This window comes from Bos indicus x Bos taurus, chromosome 8, assembly GCF_003369695.1.
Source record: "Bos indicus x Bos taurus breed Angus x Brahman F1 hybrid chromosome 8, Bos_hybrid_MaternalHap_v2.0, whole genome shotgun sequence".
Lineage (NCBI taxonomy): Eukaryota > Metazoa > Chordata > Mammalia > Artiodactyla > Bovidae > Bos > Bos indicus x Bos taurus.
Window position 1 is genome coordinate 8,114,166 of NC_040083.1, and position 23,553 is coordinate 8,137,718.

At 47.2% G+C, this 23,553-nt stretch overlaps 1 protein-coding gene across 1 annotated transcript in view; it reads right to left on the minus strand.

The window, feature by feature from the left end:
* The window catches only part of XKR6 (XK related 6), a 270,900-nt gene that overhangs the window by 144,938 nt on the left and 102,409 nt on the right, over window positions 1-23,553 (minus strand). The gene's annotated exons all lie outside the window — the stretch shown is intronic.

A 23,553-nucleotide genomic window follows, 5' to 3' on the forward strand; every position in this document is an offset into this window, starting at 1 on the left:
CACCAACAGGTCAGAGAGGCTGTGTACAGTGTGGGGCATCCACTTGAGGCTGCTGCTGCATGCCTGCCCTCTCTGCTAAGCCCTGGCAGCAGGCCTGGAGAACGGAGGCGTGGGCTCTGTTGAGGGACCACTCCTTCTATCACAGAACATGCCACCGCTTGGCCAGGAGCGATGTGCTGGGTGTAGAAAATTGGAGGAGAGGATTTCTGTCCCAAATACAGACTCTCTGTGACCCCACGGACTGTGGCCCGCCAGGCTCCTCTGTCCATGGAATTCTTCAGGCAAGAATACTAGAGTGAGCAGCCATTCCCTTTACTAGGGGATCTTCCCTACCCAGGGGTCAAACCTAGGTATCCTGCATTGCAGGCAAATTCTTTACCATCTGAGCCACCAGGGAAGCCCTTTCTTGCTTTCCTTTTTTTTCTGCTCCAAGCACAGGAAAGGTGGTCCAACCCTGCCTGTAGGGGGGAGTCTGGAAAGCCCAGCTTCACTCTCTGCAAGATGTCACTGACAACCAGGAGTCCAGAACATCTCACCAAGTGTCCACACCATGCTGCAAGGCAGGAGCAAGAGTTGGGCACAGTTGGAAGGGATGTAGTTCAAACAGCCTGTGAATCTCAAAATCTAAGCTGAAATAATGTGGGTTCACCCTGCAACCTGGGACAAGGGTGAAGTAGGAGCCTCTGCTCCAAGAGTGGTCCCAGAAGCCTCCCTTCTGCCCTTGGCACCTCCCCCTTCCTCAGTCCCTCTGAGACACTCTGCTCAGATCTGACGAAGCCCAGGAAGTAGTGGACACACCCCGCTTTCCTGAACAGGGACTGGGCTGTGCTGCGATTCTGCTTTCTATGGGTTCAAGGACTGAAAAGGAGCTAAAGAGGCCATGAAAGGATAAGAGGGGGTCCCTGGGGTTGACCTTCCCACAAAAGAGAGTGGGGGGAAGTAAGCAAAGCCTGTCAGCCTCCAACTTTTTCTACCAAGTCGGGGGCCAGGAGTGGGGTGGAAGTGACATCTCTGGGTTCCTCTCTGGAATGCACAGGCTGCCAATGCACAAAGACCAGCCGCTGCAGAAACACGCCCCTCTTGGGACCTCCCTCTTGTAGACTTGGGGGAGCCCAGCTGCCTCCAAGAGTTGGAGGGGGCCTGCGCCCTGCCACTATCATCGCTGTGAGGAGACCTGGATACAGCATGAGGGCAGGGAGGTGAGGGGGATCATGGCATTCTCCCCACCCTCCTCCTCCTCCAGCAATCCCGCTGTGGGGTGTCTGCCCCTCCCCCAGGGGTCCCTGGGCTCCCAGGCCTGAACTGCCATCACCTCTCATACGTGATCTCTGGGATTTGACGGGGCACAGCATCCTAGACAATGCATTAAAAAGCAGAGACCACTTTGCCCACAAAGGTCTGTCTAGTCAAAGCTACGGGTTTTTCAGTAGTCATGTATGGACGTGAGAATTGAACCATAAAGAAGGCTGAGTGTCGAAGAATTCATGCTTTCCAGCTGTGGTGTTGGAGAAAACTCTTGAGAGTCCCTTGGACAGCAAGGAGATCAAACCAGTCAATCCCCAAAGAAACCAGTCCTGAATATTCATTGGAAGGACTGATGCTGAGGCTGAAGCTCCAATATTCTGGCTACCTGTTGCGAAAAGCCAACTCATTGGAAAAGATCCTGATGCTGGGAAATATTGAAGGCGGGAGGAGAAGGGGACGACAGAGGATAAGACGGCTGGATGGCATCACTGACTTGATGGATATGAGCTTGAGCAAGCTCCAGGAGATGGTGAAGGACAGGAAAGCCTGGCATGCTGCTGTCCATGGGGTCAAAAAGAGTCGGACACAACTGAGCCACTGAACAAGCATCCTCACTGGGGTCCTGGCTTTATTTATGCTTTTTTACTGCACTCCCAGGTGGGCTCTCCCCAAGCCCGGGTCAAAACTTTTCCTTCCAACCTGTGTGCGCTTCCCCTTCAAGGTCTAGTGATGTTTCTACCGGGCAAGAGGGCGAGGAACTCATTCAAAGCAAAAAGCCACATGCAACAAGATGCCCACGCCTGCATCAGATGTCAACATTAACGATCTGCAAACAACCTAAGTGGCTAAACAAGAAGGGAATGTTTAGTTTTAGTGAGAGCTCTGCCAAACTGTCACAAAAGTAATTATGAAAGGCACATAACCGTAAGGGGAGGTGATTTGTATTACATTAATTAAGAAGGGGAACACAGAATGGTATGCCTACTATGATTACAACTACATATTTTAAATTTTTGCCAAGAAATGCAGAAATACGTATGTATATGTTTTAAAGTTTTTGAGGTAGGAAGATAAAGTTTTTTTGTTGTTTAAAAAAAAAAACTCCTTTAGGTAAACAGAAAATGGGGATTCTAGAAAAGTGTTTGTATCTTATAAGTGAAAATTCATTGCCTGGCTTTTCTTGATTCCTTGAATAACATTAACTTGAATATTTTTATTTATTAAAAAACTCATTTAGTAACATTTTTACAACAGATAACATCAAAAGAAAAAAATAAGGAACTTAGTGCAAAGGGGGACCTCTGTGGGGTCCCTAGTCTAGTCTCTGTCTGGTCTCACCCCATGGCCCACCTTTAGTCCTCTCTGATCCTCAGTCTCCACACTTACACTGAGTAATTAGTTACAGAGCATAACTGCCAGCGTATCTTCCAGTCCTGATCTTCTACGGTTTTGTCTGTCCACAAACAAGTGTTCTGTTGCTATTATTTGGACGCTCAGTCATGTCCGATTCTTTGCAACTCCATGGACTGCAGCCCGCCAGGCTCTTCTGTCCATGGGATTTCCTAGGCAAGAATACTGGAATAGGTCATCATTTTCTTCTCCAGGGGCTCTTCCTGACTCAGGGATCGAACCTGTGTCTCCTGCTTGGCAGGCGGATGCTTTACCACTGGGCCACCTGAGAAGCCCGAAACAGCGCTTACTGACCTAATTAAACTATGGCTTCGACCATCAGTATTTACCAAACTCAGAGAGTTGGAAATCTGGCCAGAACACCATCTGTGTGCTCTGTGTCTTCAAGAGCTCAGAATAATTTGGCACGTATGATTTCAGCCGTGCTCGACTTTGCACAAATAAAAGCTACGATCTTGCCTCAAGGCTGGATCACTTAGCACTCCCCGGAATTTAGGGGAGTTTAAAAATAAAACTCTCCTGCTTCTGAGAACTGTACTGTTTATCATAGAGCAGATCTTGACTGGGGGGTGGGGGGAGGGCAGAGAAAATATTTATTCTGAAAGTACTTTCTGTTTACATAGCACCTCACGCTAATGAAACATCTACCCGGTCTTAATGATGAGAGGAAGGTGTAAATTTAGAACTCCACCCACCAGCCTGGCGTATTTCTGATTCAGTCCAAATCTGTTTGAAATAAGTTACCAGACTTCACCAGCTTTCAGAGTTAATGTGTGGGATCTATTTTTTCCTTTTTACAAAGAGGCACTTGCCAGTAAAGGCTTCCCTATTTCCCAAGATTCAGAGAAGATTCTGTCAGTGCTGGGCCGGCTGCCAGCTTCAAGGGAAGGGGCGGTTACTCACACTCTAGATGGGAAAGAATTCTCACATCCTTTGTCTTGCTCATCAATTTACAATCGGTCAGCTCCTAAGGAAACATTGGCCTAGGCCAGTGAAATAAACTACCTGCCTGATACTGGACTCCAGGCAATGTTCATCACCCATCTACGAGGCAAATTCCAACCTCCTTTGCCTGAGAAATAAGTTGTTGGAGTCTGGTGCCCCCAGCTGTGCCCCTAAACTGTTTCTCACCCCCTAGCTCTGTCTCTGCGGGGCTGGGCTCACTGCCCCACCCATGCCATCCTCTGCCCCATGGTCACCTCCTTCTCTTCCTTCCAAGAGCTCCTTTCCAGCTTTCCTGACCCTCGGGCAATGCCCTGCTGTCCTGACACCCCAGAGTAACTTGCACAAAGCTCTCTGAGCATCAGCACTTGCGTGATCCCACAACCCTTACAAATTATCCTCCGTGCCCTGCCTCCCCATGCCATGTGAGGCATTTAAGGGCAAGGAGCATGTCTTCCCATCTCTATAGCCCTGGCAACAAGCAAAGTTCCACAGGTGTTCATGGCACGCCTGTCCCGGGTGCCAGGTGCTGGGCATCACTGCCTCAACCCCTGTGCAGGGGACCCAGGCTGGGAAGAGCACCTGAGCACATGCATGTTAGATGTGAAAGTTGTGTGTGTGTGTGATGACTGCATGAATCCTCAAACCAATCCCACGAGAGAAGCTAGTTTTTCTCATTTTATAGAATGACAATGGCCAGGGGTGAAAGAGTGGAGCGAACAATGATTGGAAGCGGGGTAGGATGGATAATGACCCAGCACCACAGTACCCAGGAAAGAGGCTGCCAGTGGTCGGGCTGCTGGTAACCCCTCTTTTCTGGAGAGAGGTCGGCCGTGGGATCAAACTGCCCTGGGGCACCCACCCAAGACCTCTCCTCAAAGACTCTCACCCCTGGACTGCTGGTGTGGGCCTAGGGGCAGGAGGTACCTCCACTCTGACTTCTCCCACCCACTTCCCACCTCAGCTCACACTGTCTCTGCAGAGGAAGCCTTGAAGTGGGCAAGCTGACTCTGCTCTCTCTGCTCTGAGCTGACACCAGCACCCCGCCCCCAGAGCTCGTTTGCCCTGGGTCGCTGGTTCTCCTGTGGGCCGGCATTCCGTATATCAGCAGGACTGGTGCTACCCTCCCTGGGATTTACAGCTCTTTGGTCTCAGCATCCCGTGAGGAGCTGTGGGGCTGCACCTGCACTTCACCCCAAATGGACCAGGTCAGGATGTCTGCAGTGGGGCCCCAGGAGGATCGGCAGGTGGGGAGCTGGCAACGTGTGTGGGTGGGGAGCCCAGCATGTATGCAGGTGGGGACCCTGGGCTTCACAAACTCCCCAGGGGATCCTCCTGCTCACTGAAGTCTGAGCATCACCAATGGGAGGGACCGAGTCTCCAGGTGGGCCTGGGTCCCCTGGAGGACAGTCTCCATACAGCTCATGGCACCGCAGCTGCTCACATTCCCTCAGGGGAAGATTCAGGAACAGAAGCCAAATGTGTTTTCTAAAAAAAGAAAAACAAATGGAATGCACCTCCCTAACCCAGACTTGCACTTAATGCACGGCTTCGGTGATTTATAAACGTTTGCTTAAACATGAAGAAGGTATTTGAGAAAGCTAATCACACTACAGGTAAACCCAGAGGTTGAACTGGGTTGACCCGTGGAATATTCTGGAAGTCTGAGTATTAATGAGCCGGAGCTGCAGATACAGTCGGGCGCACAGTAGGTGCTCAGGCGGTGCTAGTTTTTAACTGTCGTTATCAGTAGCTGTCAGCCTTCAGCAGGGGTGGGCATCACACGTGGAGGTGCTCATCAGAACAGCGTCCAGTCACTCTATTAGCACTGTCGCTGAAAAGGATCCTAATGCGAGGAAGACACTGTATCCTGCTCGGCCCACACAAAGGCAGCCTGAGACTTCACACCTCTGAGATGTCGGAACGAGGAAAAAGCTTTCAGTGGCAGCAAATCGAGCTGTGCACACTGGAAAGCCGCGTGCCTGCGGAGGTTAAATGACCTACCTCAGCTACAAAGTAAATCCCCAGCGGAGGCGGGAATATAATCCAGGTCTCTGGTGTCCCACTCTGATAGTATCTCCTTTCTAGATCCTGCTGCCTCCTCGGTGAAAGGGGAGACTTCAAACAAAAAGTCAGTGCAGTAGTTTGCTCTGCTACTAACAGATGCAGTGGTGCGGCGGCGGCCTGCATTCTCTGAGAAGGTTTAACGCCAGAAATATCTGAAACAGAACAGAGGCCTCCGAGGTCACTTGGCCAGTCCCATCCCGCAGGGATGGGTCCTGCCCTTCTTAGCGATCTCAGAGGTCTGCCTTCACTCACTCGGGGCTGGAGGGTGGATGAATGGAACCCGTTCAGCCCCGCCTCCACCCAACACAAGTGGCTTCTCCTTTGTCCTGCCCTCGCCGCCCTCTGTTCCAGGGTCTGGACGTCTTTCTCCGGAGTGTGCCTCTCTTCCTCCTTCCAAATCTTGTAAAAATCATAGCTTGGGGCTGTGCTGTTTAAACACTGCTAAATCTCCCCTCTGAGGAGGCGTGCAAGGGTGGTCTCCAGGAAGAACACTCCGGGCGGCCAGTGCTGGTGAACCACCCATATCCTTCCGCCCACCTTTCCGGTGAGCAGAACTCTGATCTTGATGGTGTTCCTCCGCACAGGGAACGTGGGCAGCTCTCAAGTTCCAGGGTGAATTCTAATATGCCTGCATCAATCTTAGAATCCCATCCCTCCTGGGATTAACTTTAGGCACAGTAACAGGGTAGATGCTGGCCAAAGAAACAGGCAGAGGCACACCGTGGCAAATATATGAAGGTCTCCTCCTTCTTAAAGAGAGACGTGTGTAGCGACTTCCCTTGTTCAACGGTTAAGACTTCACATTGCCAGTGTAGAGGGTACAGGTTCAATCCCTGTTTGGGGAACTAAGATCGCAGATGCCAAGTGACACAGTCAAAAGATTAAAAAAGAGAGAGCAATGTGGAAAGAGACCTTCTCTTCTTCCTCTGGACACGTCATAGCACAAAATTACACTTGGATCAGTGAAAGTCATTCTGCAAGCACAGTGGGACCCAGTCTGATGTTCTGAGGATGATGGAGCATTAAGATGGAAGGAGCCTGGCTCTCTGGTGTCATTTTGAGCTACTGAATTAACCAGCCCTAGAAGGCAATGGCACCCCACTCCAGTACTTTTGCCTGGAAAATCCCATGGACAGAGGAGCCTGGTAGGCTGCAGTCCATGGGGTAGCTAGGAGTTGGATCCAACTGAGCGTCTTCACTTTCACTTTTCACTTTCATGCATTGGAGAAGGAACTGGCAACCCACTCCAGTGTTCTTGCCTGGAGAATCCCAGGGACGGGGGAGCCTTGTGGGCTGCCATCTATGGGGTCACACAGAGTTGGACACGACTGAAGCGACTTAGCAGCAGCAGAATCACATTACCTAATGACTTCTTCTTAAATGACATGATACATTTTCTTTATTACACAGGCTACTTGGAAGTGCATTTTCTGTACCTGTAGTCAAAAGCACCCTAACTGATCAGCAATCTCTTTTCTCAATATGGCCTTTGCATTGAATTGAGGAAACACAGTACAACTAACACCAATTTTCATACTATGTACAGAACCAACACACTACACATTAGTGTAAGTGTTTTTTAACATTTTAGAAATGTTTCCTGCATGACTGGTTCCATCCCTGGGTCAGGAAGATCCCCTGGAGAAGGGAACAGCTACCCACTCCAGTATTCTTGCCTGGAGGATCCCTTGGACAGAGGAGCCTGGTGAGGTACAGACCATGGAGTTGCAAAGAGATGGACATGACTGAGCAACTTAACACATACCCCTGCAAGGCTAGAATGTAACCTGAAGGCCCTCCTTCTCTCAAACCTAAATCCACGGTGAAATCTTTTACATGAAACCAGAGTAAACAGCCCCATGGTAAGTAGGAAAGGTTTTCATGATGATTATGGCTCTAGGGAAAGAACAGTCACGAAGTGTCTCTTAGTTTATCAGCAGAAGCCGGCAGGCTGCCTGGGACAGGGAGAAGCAGAATATTAACCGAAGGCGTGCTCCTTTTACTGGGGTGCTGTTTAAACTCAGGAAAACACAAAACGTTTTTGCTTGAAGTTTGGCAGTCTGGAGGTCAAACCAAGACTTTCAGACAAAAGGAACGTGACAAACAATCAATGTCTCTGTGGGCTCTGACGTGAGGAGGGGTGAGGAGAAAGCAGCACGGATTCAGGGGCAGGTGCAGACCTGGAACTGCTTTCCTCCTCCTCGTATCTGAGTCCCGATAACAGAGGAAAGCGGAAGAAACTAGGACCCAGTACAAAGCCCCTCAAGCCAGAAAATGGAGCTCAGGTTTGCAGGAGGAGGCTACGGGGTGGGTGACTCTCAAATCTGCCCTCTGGAGATTACCCCTGGGCTCCTGGGAAGAAGTGGTTTCTTCCAACCCACCTGGGAGCTCCCCATATGGTTTCTGGACTCCCACAGCATTTATTACCTGGACTTCACACAGATGGCTCAACAAATACAGCTCTGCCCTGTAGTTTTAAACAAAGACAGTTCACAGAGATGCCAGTGAAGAATGATGCAGTGGGCATGCTGAAGCAACGGGTGAGCTGAGACCAGGGAGGGGCCACAGTGCTGAGGCCACAGTGGGACAAGCACCGTGCTGGGGTCCCCAAAAGCCTGAGTGCCAGCCTTGGCTCTGCCCACCCCACCCATGGGACCACCTGGACATCTGTAAATGAGAGAGACTCTACATCCTATTCCAGCTAAACACTCCATGAGATTTTTTTCCTCTTGGCCATATCCTTGTTGGCCACTCATTCATCAGCTGCCGTATCTATGAGAGCTCACTCGGCACTGAGCGCTCGGGGACACAGGCAGAATGAGATGAGGTTCCTGCCCCATTCAGCGGGAAATGCCATCTGGCCCAAATGGTAGGAGGAGCAGGCACCATCCAGGTTTTGGGGCGGGGTAGAGGGGAGTGTCAGGAAAGGCTTTCTGGAGGATATCATGCCCAGCTACGAGAGGAGTAGGAATCAGGCAGAGGAAAGGCTGGGGCTGTCCAACCCTGTCTGAAAGTGCCAAGAAATGGTGTCATGTCCACTAAGAAGCTTGGAGAGCAGGGTTTACAGTGCAGAACCTAGAAACACCTATGTGACTGACCATGATCAACCAAGAGAAGCCCTGTTTCCCTGTTTCCTGAGAAGCACGGCCTCTCAAGAAAGACAAGCCTGGCTTTGAATCCTGGCTCCACCATCTACTACGTGTGTGATATCAGGCAAGTGAACTTCTCTAAGTCTCCGCTTCCTCAGCTTAAAAATGGAATTCATACCTGTTTCATGGAGTCAGGAAGATGAACAGGGACGACCATAGGAAACTGTCTAGCCACAGAAGGGCCATTGAGGGCCACAGAAGGAGATCAATAAGTGGGAGCAGTTATCATCACGTCTGTCCTCCCCTTGGCTGTTAAATGTGCTGCTGTGGTTGTGGGGGTGCGGGGTCGCAGGGACATTATTTTTGAGGAGGCACTTGATATCACTAGGGGTGGAGACCGGATGGCTGGTCCTACTGTTTTGGCTCCAATCATGGAGCCCTGCCTCCTTCACCCTCCTCCTTCAGATTCCACCTAAACTTGAACATATGGCGGTGGCAGGGCTTCAAGGGCTACCAGACAAGACTCAGATTCACGGACAGATCCAATTCTTCCAATTAAGATCTTGACGTAGAAGAACTTCATTTCATGAAAGGACCACTCTAATTTCAAAGCAAAAGAAAAAATATATATATATAAATCTGTTTTTAAAGGACTATTGCCTCAATACAGGCAAGTGCAAAAGACCATATGCAGATGAAAACATGACAGCCAATACCTGCATCTGGCAATACTTTGGTGATAAAATAATTAAGTGGCTTTTGCATTTAATGCAAGGGAAGCTCTTCATAACCGGAGCCTCTGTCTTTGTCTTATGTTCCATCTCAGCATGACCCCTTGTGAAAGGATCCTGAAGGCCGCTGAAGAAGGAGGGGGCCGGGGAACACGGCGTGGGTACTGGTTCCCGCTCTCCCACACCGCAGCTACGGGACCTCCGCGTCCTCGTCAGGGCAGCACGGGGACCCACGGAGTTGCCTGCTGATAACGCAGCTGGGACCCGTGCTCAGATCTGAAGAGCAGTGTGCTCTGCTGTAATCAGCACTACGCCCAAGATAAGATGGAAGTGGCTGACACAGAGCCGGATGTTTGGTCACCTATGTCATTCCACGGAGTCCTCACAATGTCCTGGAAAGGGAAGCATCCTTGGGCCCATTTCACAGAGGAGGTGAGGAGGCTCCACCATATCACACAGCCTCTGTGCGGGGCGGGTGGGGTGGGTTCACTGGGGAAAGAAGGCTAGGACAGCATAAGAGAAAATGCCCAATGCGTTGGCTGGTGATACAATTCAACTCTCATCCATCTAAACAGAATAACAAACAAACAAACAAAAAAAGCCCCAGCTCCCTGAAAAAGCAGCATTGGGAATACAGACTGCACCTCTGTCTTACAAGCAGGGCTGGTATGACTCTGAACCAATTTTACCCTGCCTGGTAGACTACCACCCCATGTGCTCTTCCTGCCATGCTGCTCCACCCCCTGGGGCCCCGGATTTATCACAGTCCTGCAACTAAAGGCCCCCGCCCAGCCTGAGGGAGTATCACTTGATTGAGGGGCCTTACAAGTCTTTCGGAAATTTAAATATTACTCCTGCCTATGAGATCCTTCCACTCAGTCAACTGTGGCCACTAACCATCCAGCTCCCGTGAGTTCACTCAAGCTGGCTGTAAATCCATTACTTTCAGCTTTTAAGCCCCAGCTGCATACACAACGGTGGCCTTTTAAACACATGGCGAAGAGTGCACCTACTACTCACGTTCACATCCCTTAGAGTCAAGGTTGGACTCTTTCTAACATCTAAGACACCATCTCTGTCCCACCTTTAGGCCTCTCTGTTGGGTCAAGCCGGTGAATGAAGCACCTGAGAGGCCCAGGACAGACAGGGACATGGTCAGAAGACCGGGGAGCATGGTGGTGGGGTGCGGCCGGGGGACTCGAGACGATGCCAAGACGGAGCCGGGTAGGAGGGGCTCGGGCAAGTGGAGGGGCAGCCAGGGGCTGGGTTGCCTGGGTCTCTAGGGGCTCCGTCCCAACTCACAGAACCCAGAAGCAGAGAAAACAAACTTCTGAGGGTTAGAAAGGTCACAGAAACACTTCCATTTCAACAGCAATCTTGACTATGCTTTAAGGTAACCCAGGAAGTGAGGGACCATGCTGTGTCAGTGAGAAGGCTGCAGCCGTGAAGGAACATCGATCACCCTCTGCAGTATACCCTCTAATGCCAGCGCCAGCCTAGTCCTGGCCCGACGGTCTCTGGACCCTGCAAGGCAGGGCTAAGTTGACATTGGTTCTGTTACAAACTTATATTTACCTCTCTGGCCAATAAAACAGACGTGCCAAAGCTCAAAACACAGAGGCAACCAATGCACTTTTTTCTTTTTTTAGGTGTCATATTCAATATGGTGACTTCAGGACTTGATCAAAGTCTGTCACTGAAAAGGAACCCCTACTGGCTCTTAGGCATCCAGCAGCCCTCTCCTCATTGGTTGTGCCCCTAGCGTCCGTGTAAGCGATCTCGGGAGCAGGGGGTGGCCACTGGCCACCCTGGAAGTGGAAAGCTCCATTCAGTTCCTGCGCTGGGAGCATGACTGGAGGGGTGGTGGTGGAAGGGGGCACAAGACTCGGTCTCAGCCAATCAGATGTGCTGAGCAGGCCGCTGGGCACCTGGAGGTTCCAGGGTCATGCGTGAAACTTTGACGACCTTGTTCTTGCTGCGGTGGCTGTCAGGGCCTCTGCCGCTCCCCCATGCACCCATCATCCGTCATCTGTCTGCTGTCCAATCCATACTCAGGCACCTAAATTCTCCCTAAACCTTTGCACTCATTCTTCCCACTGCCTCTCCACTCAGACAGCCAGAGGTGGATCCCACTGTTCGTGGCTCTGGAGGACAAATAAGCGATTCACAATGATCGTAAAGGCACTTGACCAGCATTCTTGAGTTTAGGGCTCCGATAATGTCAGGACTCAAACCAAACTGCAGCAGACCCACTGGCAGCAGATCCTGAACCCCACAAGGAGGATCGGGGCTGCTCCCTGGAATGCTCGCCGGGAACCACTGCTAGGAGAGCCCAGCCCTCTCACTACATTCAGACAACATGGTGTTTAAATCCCACAGTGACAGCATCAGCAGTGAGAAATGATGAGCTCCCGTCACTAAAAAGATGCAAGCAGACGCACAAGGCAAAGAAGAGACATCTTCCTGGAATGAGCAAAGTCCTCGAAAGACTCCTTTCAATCCTCAGTTTCAAAGAGCCTCCCCGGGTAAGGAAGAACCACAGACACAACCAACCAACCTGTGACTGGTTGTTGGAAACAGAAAGTCAGCCACACTGTGGTTGGAAACCGTTTCCCGGGAGCGTACCGGAAAAGAAGGGGTGCGAGGGAAGCCGGGAGCATTCAGGATTCACTGACACCTGTTTTGAAAATGTGCGAAGAAAATTCCATTCAGTGTCAGGTCAGAAAGATTGCGGGCTCGCACCTCATAGAAATGTGGAATCAGAAGACAACTTCAGCTTACATATAATAGAGATGTTGTTAAATATCTACTTGAGCCAAAACAATTTTTTTATAGAAATCCAATCTGACATAAAATGATAATTCTGACCCAGATCCCTTTGCAAAAGAATAAATCTCTCAAAACCAGTCTTACACAACCAAGCATAAAACAAGCTGTTTCATTATGATTGGTTTCAGATCATGATGCCAGCACCAGTTCTTTGACCCACACCTCACATGGCCTTGTCTTCTTACTAATTTTCTGTGGCACCATCTTCCTTCTCTAACTTCATGCCAAGACCCTAGAGAGGTGAGATCACGTCGGGTGCCCCAGAGTCAGGTTCTCAGTGAATATGGAGGCAGAGAGGCCGAGGGGAGATGTCCCTCCTTCCTTCAGCCCACAGATGGAAGTGAGGGCTGGATACGCTCACTAAAATCAATGAGCTGAAGACGCTGAACACATGGATTCGGGTGAGGATGCTTAAACCATAATGTTAACACTGCTTTTAACGTTTGAACGTACAACCTGAAATTTATTTCTTCAAGCATATTTAATGAGCTCCTACAAGTGCAAAACACTAAACATGAATAGGACTGTATCTGCTCTTTGGTGCCTAACCTGAAAAAATAAACTGTAATATGATAAACACCATTTTAGAGGTTTAAGGTATTTAGGGGGTTTTAAGAAAGTTGTGATTACTTATGGCAGTAAACCGGAGTAGGCTGTAAGTGCCCTGAACACAGGAGAGGCTCAATAAATGGATGATTGGGTGAGTGCATGGATGAACGGATAGATGCAAGTGGGTGGATGGATGCATGGAGGTGGTGGATGGAGAAATGGGTGGATAGATGGATAGATGGGAGGGGGGGTTGGGTTACTATAACCAGGTGAAAAAGGATCAGGAAATTCCAGCCGAGAAAACCACACAGGCCAAGACAAAGGGACAGGGAAGCATCAAGCACCAAGCCTGACTTGGGACCCCATAGCTGGAACATCAGATCCAATGAGGGAACAGCTACAGTAAGGACTAGAAATTTCACCCGTGGGGCTCTGAAATTCCCAAAGAATTCATCTCACATAAACTTTTCTTCTTTCCACACCTGGAGGAGGAAACAGCAGCCCCCTCCAGGATTCTTGCCTGGGAAACCCCACGGACAGAGGAGCCTGGTGGGCCACAGTCCATGGAGTAGCAGAGTCGGACACGACTTAGTGACTGAGCATGCATGCACCTGACACCCAGCACAGCACAGAGGCCACGGAAAGCATTAGATAAACACCTGCTGAATGAATGAAAACTGTTAAACTGTTACAGCCCTTACACAGGTCCGCAATCTCTATGGTTCAGAATTTTTTGGCCCTTAGGAAAGTAATTAAGTGCAACAAGCCCGCTGGGGTCAAAGGTACAACTCCATTCTACAGTTAAGTGTACAAATATTCATAGTAAGTAAGATAAACAAAGACTATAAATACCCTTAAACCACTGTAGGTCATGTTCTGCTGCCAAATGAACTAGAGCCAAACTTAAGAAAACAGGGTCATGTTTTGGAATGTGGAATTGTAGATAAGGGATTGTGAGCCCACAACATTGCTTTGTAAGCTTTTCTGACCACAATGCAGAGTAAGAAATACAGTTTCCATTGAAACTCACCACACACACACACACACACACACACACACACGAACATACACACCTACAAATATATCAAACTGAAACAAATGTTTCGTTAAATAATACTTCCTTACAGTATGTGAGGCACTTTGATATTTTCTGTTTTTATTCTCTTTATTTGTAGAATTCTGTGCTCTGCTTAGTTGCTCAGTCGTGTCGGACTCTTTGGGACCCCATGCACTGTAGCCCGCCAGGCCCCTCTGTCCATGGGGATGCTCCAGGCAACAATACTGGAGTGGGTTGCCATGCCCTCCTCCAGGGGATCTCCCTGACCCGGGAGTCACACCCAAGTCTCTCATATTTGCAGGCGGATTCTTTACCGTCTGATCCACCAGGGAAGCCCAAGAATACTGAAGTGGGTAACCTATCCCTTCTCCAGGGGAACTTCCCAACCCAATATATCTTTTCTTCTCCTTGTGATGCATTCAAATCTGATTGAAGCATTTTCTACATGAAAATGATATTAAAAATTGTATACTTCAGGCTACACCTCTTTTTTATTTTTCATAATAAATGAATCATCTGTAACACAAAATTTAGCAGTTCATACTTCAGTGTAAATATATTATCTGTAACAAAATTTAGCAGTTTATACTTCAGTGTCTTTATATTGTCTCTTTTTGTTGGAGGCATATATAATTTCTCTAACTGATTAGGGGAACTCAAAACACAGAGAGAGACGTCTCCTTGGAACCCTCCATCTCCTGCCCCTAACCCCGAAATATCCTTCTTCAAGTCACCCAGAGCAGTGAACAGCTGGGGGATGGCAGCACCACGTTTAATGGGGTAGTTGCCGGCTGCCAGACCCAGGACTTCAGTTACCACCTAGTCCTCTTACAGCTCTATGAAGCACACCACCATCATTTCTGCAGTTTCCGAGCCTCTGAGATGCCAAGGCTGGTCCATGCCTTCCTCTCACCTCCTATGGGTGGAATGGCTGCTCCTTAGAATTCAGGATGCTACTTATGGGGTGGACAGTAAAAAAAACATAGATTGATCTGTAGGCAAAAAATACAGGTTGATTTGCTTTCCTTATAAAACCTTGTAATGAGACAACTCCAGGCTGCAGAAACAGGAGTGTGCTTTCAATGTTCACTACGAGCACAGTTCAAATCTGTTCAAAGACATCTGTTCGACTTTCTTTTCCCAAATTGTAAATACTTCTCCCAAACTTGCAAGGTCTATACCCCATTTCAAATGAGACACTGCCATATATCAGAGTAATGAAAAGTGAAAGTGGAAGCATTGGTCGCTCAGTCATGTTTGACTCTTTGCGACCCGTGGACTGTAGCCCGCCAGGCCCCTCTGGCCGTGGAATTCTCCTGCAAAGATACTGCTGTGGGTTGCCATTCCCTTCGCCAAGAGTAATGAATCTTGGTTCAAATAAACATACAAATGTGAAGTATCATACCCATAATTTGTAAATATTTTGTACCTTCTGATATATTCTAGACATTCTTCAAAAAGGTTGCATTCTATATATTTATCAAATATACTACATTTGTACATATTTTATCTCTTCCAATTTTTTTTTTTTAAATCCACTTGCCATAGTGTAGTGCAAGCGTGCAGGTCAGCCACTTAGCTTGGAAATAATCACAGGAATATCCACGTTTGGGAGAGTGGTGCCTCCAGAGGCCCATCGTACATATGCAGGGGGCTCCCCAGTACTCTGCTCCGAGGCCTCTTCTTCAGAAAGCACTCTGATCTTCCTAGTTAGCAAGCAGTAAAGGGTAAGACAAGACATACCCACTCTGTTAATAAAATGTAATGTTCAAAGCAAGCACAATTTAAAAAAAATTACGTATAACTTGGCTCTGGTCTTACGTTTGTGGACTTATGGAAGTTTCTTTCTTTTTTTTTTTTTTGGCCACACCATGTAGCAAGTGGGATCTTAGTTCCCCAAGCAGGGATTGAACCCATACCCTCTCTTTTGGGAACATGGAGTCTTAGCCACTGGACTGCCAGGGAAGGCCTGGTAGTTTTTTTTTAAGCTTCAGATTCAGTGGCTCTGGGGTGTGACTCAGGCATCTGTACATGTTTAAAAGCGTTCACAGGTGATTTTGATGTACACACTTGGTTAAAACTAGCTCACAGGTAGGTAGTTGGTGGCTGTAGTTTCCTTGAAATGCTTGCTGCCAAGCCCTAATTCCATTGTCTTCCAATTAAGTCTACAATTAAAACTAATTTCAATCATCTCATTTCAGGACTGTGAAGACATTTTTAAGAATAAATGCAGAAGAAAGCATAAAATAAAAGACTGAAAAATTTGACTAAGTAAAAGTACAGAATTTTCTAAATGTCAAAAACACTATAAACAAAGTTAAATGAGGGGAAACATGTGTACAGGTGACAAAGGTAAAGACAGAGCTTTCAGGGATTACGTGTAAAACAGACAGCTAGCGGGAAGCGGCTGTAGAGCACGGGGAGCTCAGCTCGGCGCTCTGTGATGAGGGAGAGGGTGGGACGGGGTAGGAAGGAGGGAGGTCCAAGAGGGAGGGATGCTTGTATACAGATGGCTGGTTCACGTCATTGTACAGCAGAGACCAATGTGATTGTAAAGCAATTAAATTCCAATTTAAAAAATCTTAAAAAAAAAAAAACTGTGCCAAGAACCTAAGAAGCATTTCATGAAAGAAAAAAATGTAAGAAATGTAATCTTAATGAAAAGCAAATATATAAAAGTAAAACCAAGGGATACCTTGTTAAAACTGTCAAAGAGGCAAAGTTTAAAAGCAAGGCCCCCACACAGCCAGAGTGAGGTGTATATCTACTGGACCACCATTCTGGAGCAGGCTTTGTTCATATTTATCAAAAGGCATCAATCGTCCAACAAACTGTGGAAAATGTTTAAAGATGGGAATACCAGACCACCGTTACCTGCCTCCTGAGAAACCTGAATGCAGGTCAAGAAGCAACAATTAGAATTGGACATGGAACAACAAACTGGTTCAAAACTGGGAAAGAAGTACATTAAGGCTGCATATTGTCACCCTGCTTATTTAACTTCTATACAGAGTACATCATGGTAAATGCTGGGCTGGATGAAGCACAAGCTTGAATCAAGACCTCTGGGAGAAATATCCATAACCTCAGATATGCAGATGACACCGCCCTAATAGCAGAAAGCAAAGAGGAACTAAAGAGCCTCTTGATGAAAGTGAAAGAGGAGAGTGAAAAAGCTGGCTTAAAACTCTACATTCAAAAAAACAAAGATCATGGCATCTGTTCCCATCACTTCATGGCAAATAGATGGGGAAACAGTGGAAACAGTGACAGACTTCATTTTCTAGGGCTCCAAAATCACTGTGGACAAGTGACTGCAGCCATGAAATTACAAGACACTTGCTCCTTGGAAGAAAAGCCATGACAAACCTAGACAGTGTATTAAAAAGCAGAGACGTCATTCTGCGAGAAAGCTTCGTCTAGTCAACGCTATGGTTTTTTCCAGTAGTCTTGTATGGATATGAGAGGTGGACCATAAAGAAGGTTGAATTCCAAATAATTGATGCTTTTAAATTGTGATGCTGGAGAAGACTCTTGAGAGTCCCTTGGACAGTAAAGAGATCAAACCAATTAATCCTACAGGAAATCAACCCTGAATATTCACTGGAAGGACTGATGCTAAAGTTGATGCTCTAATCCTTTGGCTACCTGATGAGAACAGCCGACTCATTGGGAAAGACACTGAGAATGGGAAAGATTGAGGGCAGAAGGGGGGTGGGCGACACAGGATGAGATGGTTGGATGGTGCCGCTGGAGCCAACTCTGGTAGATAGTGAAGGACAGGGAAGTCTTGTAGGTTGTAGTTCATGGGGTTGCAGAGTTGGACACAACTCAGCGACTAAACAACAATATCAATCTACTGAATGCATTAATCCATTAAAATGTTTTCTAAAGGCACAGTCACCTTCCAACTAGGGGATTGTTAGCACCATGGCTGCAAGGGATCATTCAGGCCGAGAAGGAGCTGAAGGCAGGAACAACTTGCTGGTGAGGCTGACCCCGCCTGGAGACCCAGCCCCAAAGTCCGCTCCTCTAAGGCAGCTGGGGCTTTTTTTTACATTTTCAGCTTTCTTCCAGATTCTTTACAAGCTCCCAAGTTTCTTCACAACTCCCTAGCTAGGTGCAGTAGTGGGGGATTCATTCATTCACTCCTTCAAATATTACGTATTTACTGAGTACCTGACACATGTCAAGTGTTGTTCCAGGCTTTGAAGAAACATCCAGGAACAAAACAAAGACCTTGTCCCCTCTGAGCTTATGGTTTAGTGGAGGAGACAAATCTTTCCTGTTAGGTTGTGATGGTTGCCAGGGGAAATAAAGGAACTAATATCAGAGATGCTGCTTTGCACAGGCTGGTCAGAGAGGGCCTCTCTGATGAGACAATTTACAGAGAGCTAACTGAAGCAAGGTGGGGAGCCCTGTAAGCTCCTGGGGGTGCATTCCAGGCAAGAGAAACAGTGAGTACAAAGGCCCTAAGGCAGAAAGGAATGGGAATTACCACTGGGGCTGGCCAATGAGAAGACGTGACATAGCTATGGTTTCTCATGAAAAGGAAGTGAAAGTGTCAGATGCTCAGTTGGGTTGACTCTGTGACCCCATGGACTAGCCTGCCAAGGTCCTCTGTCCATGGGATTTTCCAGGAAAGAGTACCGGAGTGGGTTGCTATTCCCTTCTCCAGGAGATTTTCCCAAGCCAGGGATCAAACCTGGATCTCCTGCACTGCAGGCAGATTCTTTACCATCTGAGCCACCATGGTTTCTAAATGGCACTCATCTTTAAGAAGAGGGAATAGACCTTATGACTTCAACATAAGTCAAGTCTCCCATGTAACAGGGCACGGAGTCTTGGCTCCTTGAGTTCTGCTCATTGTGTCTAGTACACAATGGATAGATCTAGGAACCATCTAGAGACCTTAAGGATGAAAAGTGGCTGGGGAGGATGGCACGTATAGAAGACCCCCTGAGTAACCCCAATTCGACCACCTCCAGAGGTACTATTACCCTGAAAGAACAATAAGGGAGTAACACACTTAATGCTCATAAAGCCTTGCTACTGAGAAACAGATCAGGGTTCTGCCATAGGATGTTCAGCTTCTCAGAAAAGCGTGTTCTCTCTCTGATCTGCCTAATGAGAAAAGTGAATCATGGAAGCAAAGCAGTTTCATGGGAGTAAGCGAGAAAGTTCTGAGTTTGGCTACCATATGGGAGAAGCACTTACATACTGAGGGCTTCTGCGGACAACGGGGCTGGGAACCGGGCTTCTGAAAGCCGCTGCAGACGCAGAGGCAGGAGACACGGTCCCTTAAGCGCCCAAAGCGGAGGACACCACTTTCAACCACGAGCCGCCGTTCTCACGAAGGCCTGAAGGCAAGCCGCCTTTGCGACGCACAGGAAAGTGCACGAACACGCAAAGGCACGCACACACGCACTTGCGTACATACGCACAGGCTCGCGTGCAAACATCCACAAACCGGCACCCCCACCTGCGTGCACGCGCACACGCAGCTCCCAAGTAACGCCTTGCCGCGCTAAATCCCAGTATCACGTATCTCAGTTGTAAGGATCCCAGTTTCCGGAATTGCCCTAATTTATAACAAGAAGATGATTGCGTAAGTCGCAGACACTACAGAGGGATATTCACGGAAATTTATAAGGGTGAAAACGGAAAAGAAAATGGTTTACAATAAAAATTGTAAACCATTAAACTTCCCGCAATAGAGTGTTGGTTGTATCTGCACGGAGCGTCTATTACAAAGGATGCTGTTAGCGAATATCAATACTATATACTCCTGAGAATGAATAAGTCTAAACTGATGGTGATCAGGATATTAACAGTGGTGAGATGGTGAACTCTGCTTTTTATTTTTCTGTGCCAGTTAAAATTTTTACAAATCATATCCTTTTATGAAAAAAAAAGTTATTGCATTTTGGAAACATAGGTATTGAGAGATAGAAGAGAGGCAATTACTACTAACCACCTTCTTTTCCATTCCCCAAGAGCCAATGAATCTTTGCTGTACTCGATGGAAACGCTGTCGTGGGAGAAGCCCAAAAGGACAGCAGTGGTCCCCTGTTGCCTGTAGAACTAAACCCCTACTCCTTGCATGGCATTTGGATTCCTCCACGACCTGTCTCATTCTCACCGACCTTGAGTATGACCTTGATCAGCCTGGCCTGTCCTTCTGACCCCCTTTCAAAGTCCATGGCGCCTAAGCCCCCTTCTACAAGCCCATCCTTCATTAGCAGACCTTCCCTACTCTTTTGAGTGTCGAGATTCTGCCATGCAGTGCAGCTTGTTAGGACCTTGCCTATCTCCACGAATAATGTCATGGAGATGCCATCTGGGCTGGATCCTGTGAAAGAAAATTCTTGGCAGGAGGAATGACAATGGCAGAAATCAGGAAGAATGTGCACAGCTGTTCTCAGATGCAGTGCAAGCCTCTAGCGTAGGTCAAGGAGTGGCAGGAAAGCCATCCACAACTGCTGGCAATGTGTCAGTATTTTCTTTCTCCCTTCAGATAAACCTGTTTTTTCAGCTCCCATTACTGCGGCCATCTTTCTTAAATCACACTTTTCAGGGAGGAGACCTCTGATTTCCCTATTTGAAAACTGACACCTGCCCCTCCATCCCTCACCAGGGTCCTGGGCACATACTCCCTCTTCTGTGTTTATGCCACAGTGTGACCCTCCACTTGTGTCTGTTCACTTTTGCCAGACTGAAAACACTATGCTTTGTGTGCTGTTCCTCAGGAGACCGCCCAGGACAGAGCAAGCATCCATCTGTATAATGCAGGAATTAATCATTTACTTAACTGCCATGGCACCCCAACTCCAGTGCTATTGCCTGGAAAATCCCATGGATGGAGGAGCCTGGTGGGCTGCAGTCCACGGGGTCGCTACGAGTCGGACACGACTGAGCAACTTCACTTTCAATTTTCACTTTCACGCATTGGAGATAGAAATGGCAACCCACTCCAGTGTTCTTGCCTGGAGAATCCCAGGGCCGGGGGACCCTGGTGGGCTGCCGTCTATGGGGTCACACAGAGTCGGACATGACTGAAGCAACTTAGCAGCAGCAGCAGCATGTCCAGCTGTACGGTGCTTCTCAAGATCCTCTATGCAACAGTTTTAGGAAGAAATGATTTTGCTGGAGATTCCCACCTTTTCAGGTGGGGAGAAACAGGAAGCAAGAGTGGCAATTGTTGAAAAACGTGGTCTTTTCATTCACTCAGCAGCCAAAAGATGCAGAAACTCTGCCCACTTGTTCGCTAGCTGGGCACCAGGGTATCCAGGGCTTAGATACTTCATTTGTGGGAATTCAAGTTCTCCATCAACAAGAGGAAGAGGAAGATGAAAACAGAACCAGAAGAGGCAGGAGTTAACACCTGTACAGTGGTCAGCCCCAGTATGTTCAGCCATAAAAGCCAACAGTAACTGTACCTAGTCCGGAATTTGTCGCACTTTAGGAACTTTTACTCAGCCCTGTGCCCATTCCCTTCTATCACCTCTTAAGTCTTGATCTAAATTTTAAATCCTTAAAGTGGCCAGCAACTTAAGATCTATAGGGGCAGGAGACCAAGAATGGAAAGATAGTTATGCAGCAGCCTGGATGGGAGGGGAGTTGAGGGGACAATGGATACTTGTATATGTATGGCTGAGTCCCTTTGCTGTTCACTTAAAACTATCTCAACATTGTTAATTGGCTATATCCCAATACAAAAGTTGTTTGTTTGTTTTTTTAAGAAAATAATACAGTGCTTAACCAGACAGACCCAATTGCATTCTGCCACAGCAGTGGTATTGTTGACATAATTGGTTTTGTATTGTAGTATTATATATTTATAAACATATCTTCCTTTAGAAGTGCCACTTAAAAAAATTAAAAAGAATGGAAAGAAAAGAGCTGTTACAAGGTTTTCATATGCTACTCAGACCAAATTTATCATTTTTTTTGAAATCAGAATTTAGGACTTGGAAGATGAAATTTTAGATATGCAGCTGATGGCATTTTTTTAAGAGGAAATGACTGAATTAACTCTACTTTTAAATCTCAATTTAAACATTAAAAAATCTTGGGGCAAGGAGAAACTACAATTTGCTACAATGACTTTCTGAAAAGATGTTATAAAACAAACAGGAACTGCTTATGCTGGTAGATCTGAAAAGCCACACTCCATCACCTGCCTTAAACTTCCTGAAGTCCAGCCGTGGTCCTTAGCCCCAACACCCGGGGAGGGGGCGGGGGTAGTCCTACTGAATCAGGCCCAAGAAGTACTGGGGAAAGCCTTGACTGAGATCCACAAACCAACCATTCCCTAGAAAGGATAATTCCTCCCTTTTCAAAGTGAGAAAAACTAGCCTACAATGATGTGAATATTTTTGTATTTCATAACAGATCCTGCAAAAGGGGCTTTTAAAATTGCACAATTCACTCTGTGGTATATTGGGTTGGCCAAAAGTTCATTCAGGTTTCCTGTAACAGCGTATGGGAAAACCCGAATGAACTTTTGGCCAACCCAATAGTTCTCTAAGGTCAAAATGGGGCCCAGAGAAGCCTCAAGCCTCTGAGAGCAACTCAGGAGCTAAAGAAAATCCTAATTCCTAAGGGAAAGTTCCTGAGGTATTCTTTGACTAAAAACATTACCTGGTTTGGAATAAGACTGAGATGTGAGAGGAAAAAAACTAAATTCCCCGCATGTAACTGTTACCAAAGGCCCATAATAAGAAATTTGTGCTTTTTCTTCCAAATACAAAACTGCACACCTACCACAAAATCTTGGGTCACATTTTAGGTGAAACGATCTCCATCAATTATTCTTTCTCTGCTACAAAATTACAGATACTCAAAATATTTAATCCAAAATTTTAATGGGAAAGTAGTGCCTTCCAATATTGGAAAACTTAAAACCCTTGCTGATTGTTTTCTACCCTTGGGAAAGGATGCACGACATAGAGGAAATGAAGTCCAGAATCTCTCTCAAACCAATTTTATTTTATTTGGTAATTTCATTCTTGCTTTCAAATCCCAGTGAATAGAGAAAGCAGGTGTCTGCCTCACTAATCATAGCCCTGGGTTTAATAACTCAAAGTTGGGTCTCCTAAGATAAAGTCTCTAAGGAAAACACTTAATGTAGAATATGACAAGCTTTCCCTAATGAGCAATTCAGTGAGAATTTTGCAGCATCCCTGGAGACAAAGGGAGGTACTTTGGAGTATTGTAAACCACGGCTAGAGATCACAGACTCCCTCTGAACTTGCCCACAAGCACCTGTTCAGGAAGGATACTGATCGTCTCAAAGCTGTCAAAGGAAGAAATCTCAGTCTTTTTCTTGGAAATTCACTCCTAGACACATTTTACATATACGTCACTTAGCACAGTGGCAAGCACATAAGTAGGCGAGATACAACACTGGCGTTATGTAGCTTGTACTTTTCTGGAAAATGCCCTTTCAGGGGTAAAGATGAAGGTGATCACCCTGCCGCCCAAACACGTCCTGGGTTCCTTCCTCAGTTTCTCCTTCTTCCAGATTCTTTTGTCCGGTTTTTCTGAAGATAAATTAGTAAAAGTAGTCTAGGCACACAAGACTATGATATTAGAGATAAGCAGAAACAGAAATAAAACAAATTACAACCAC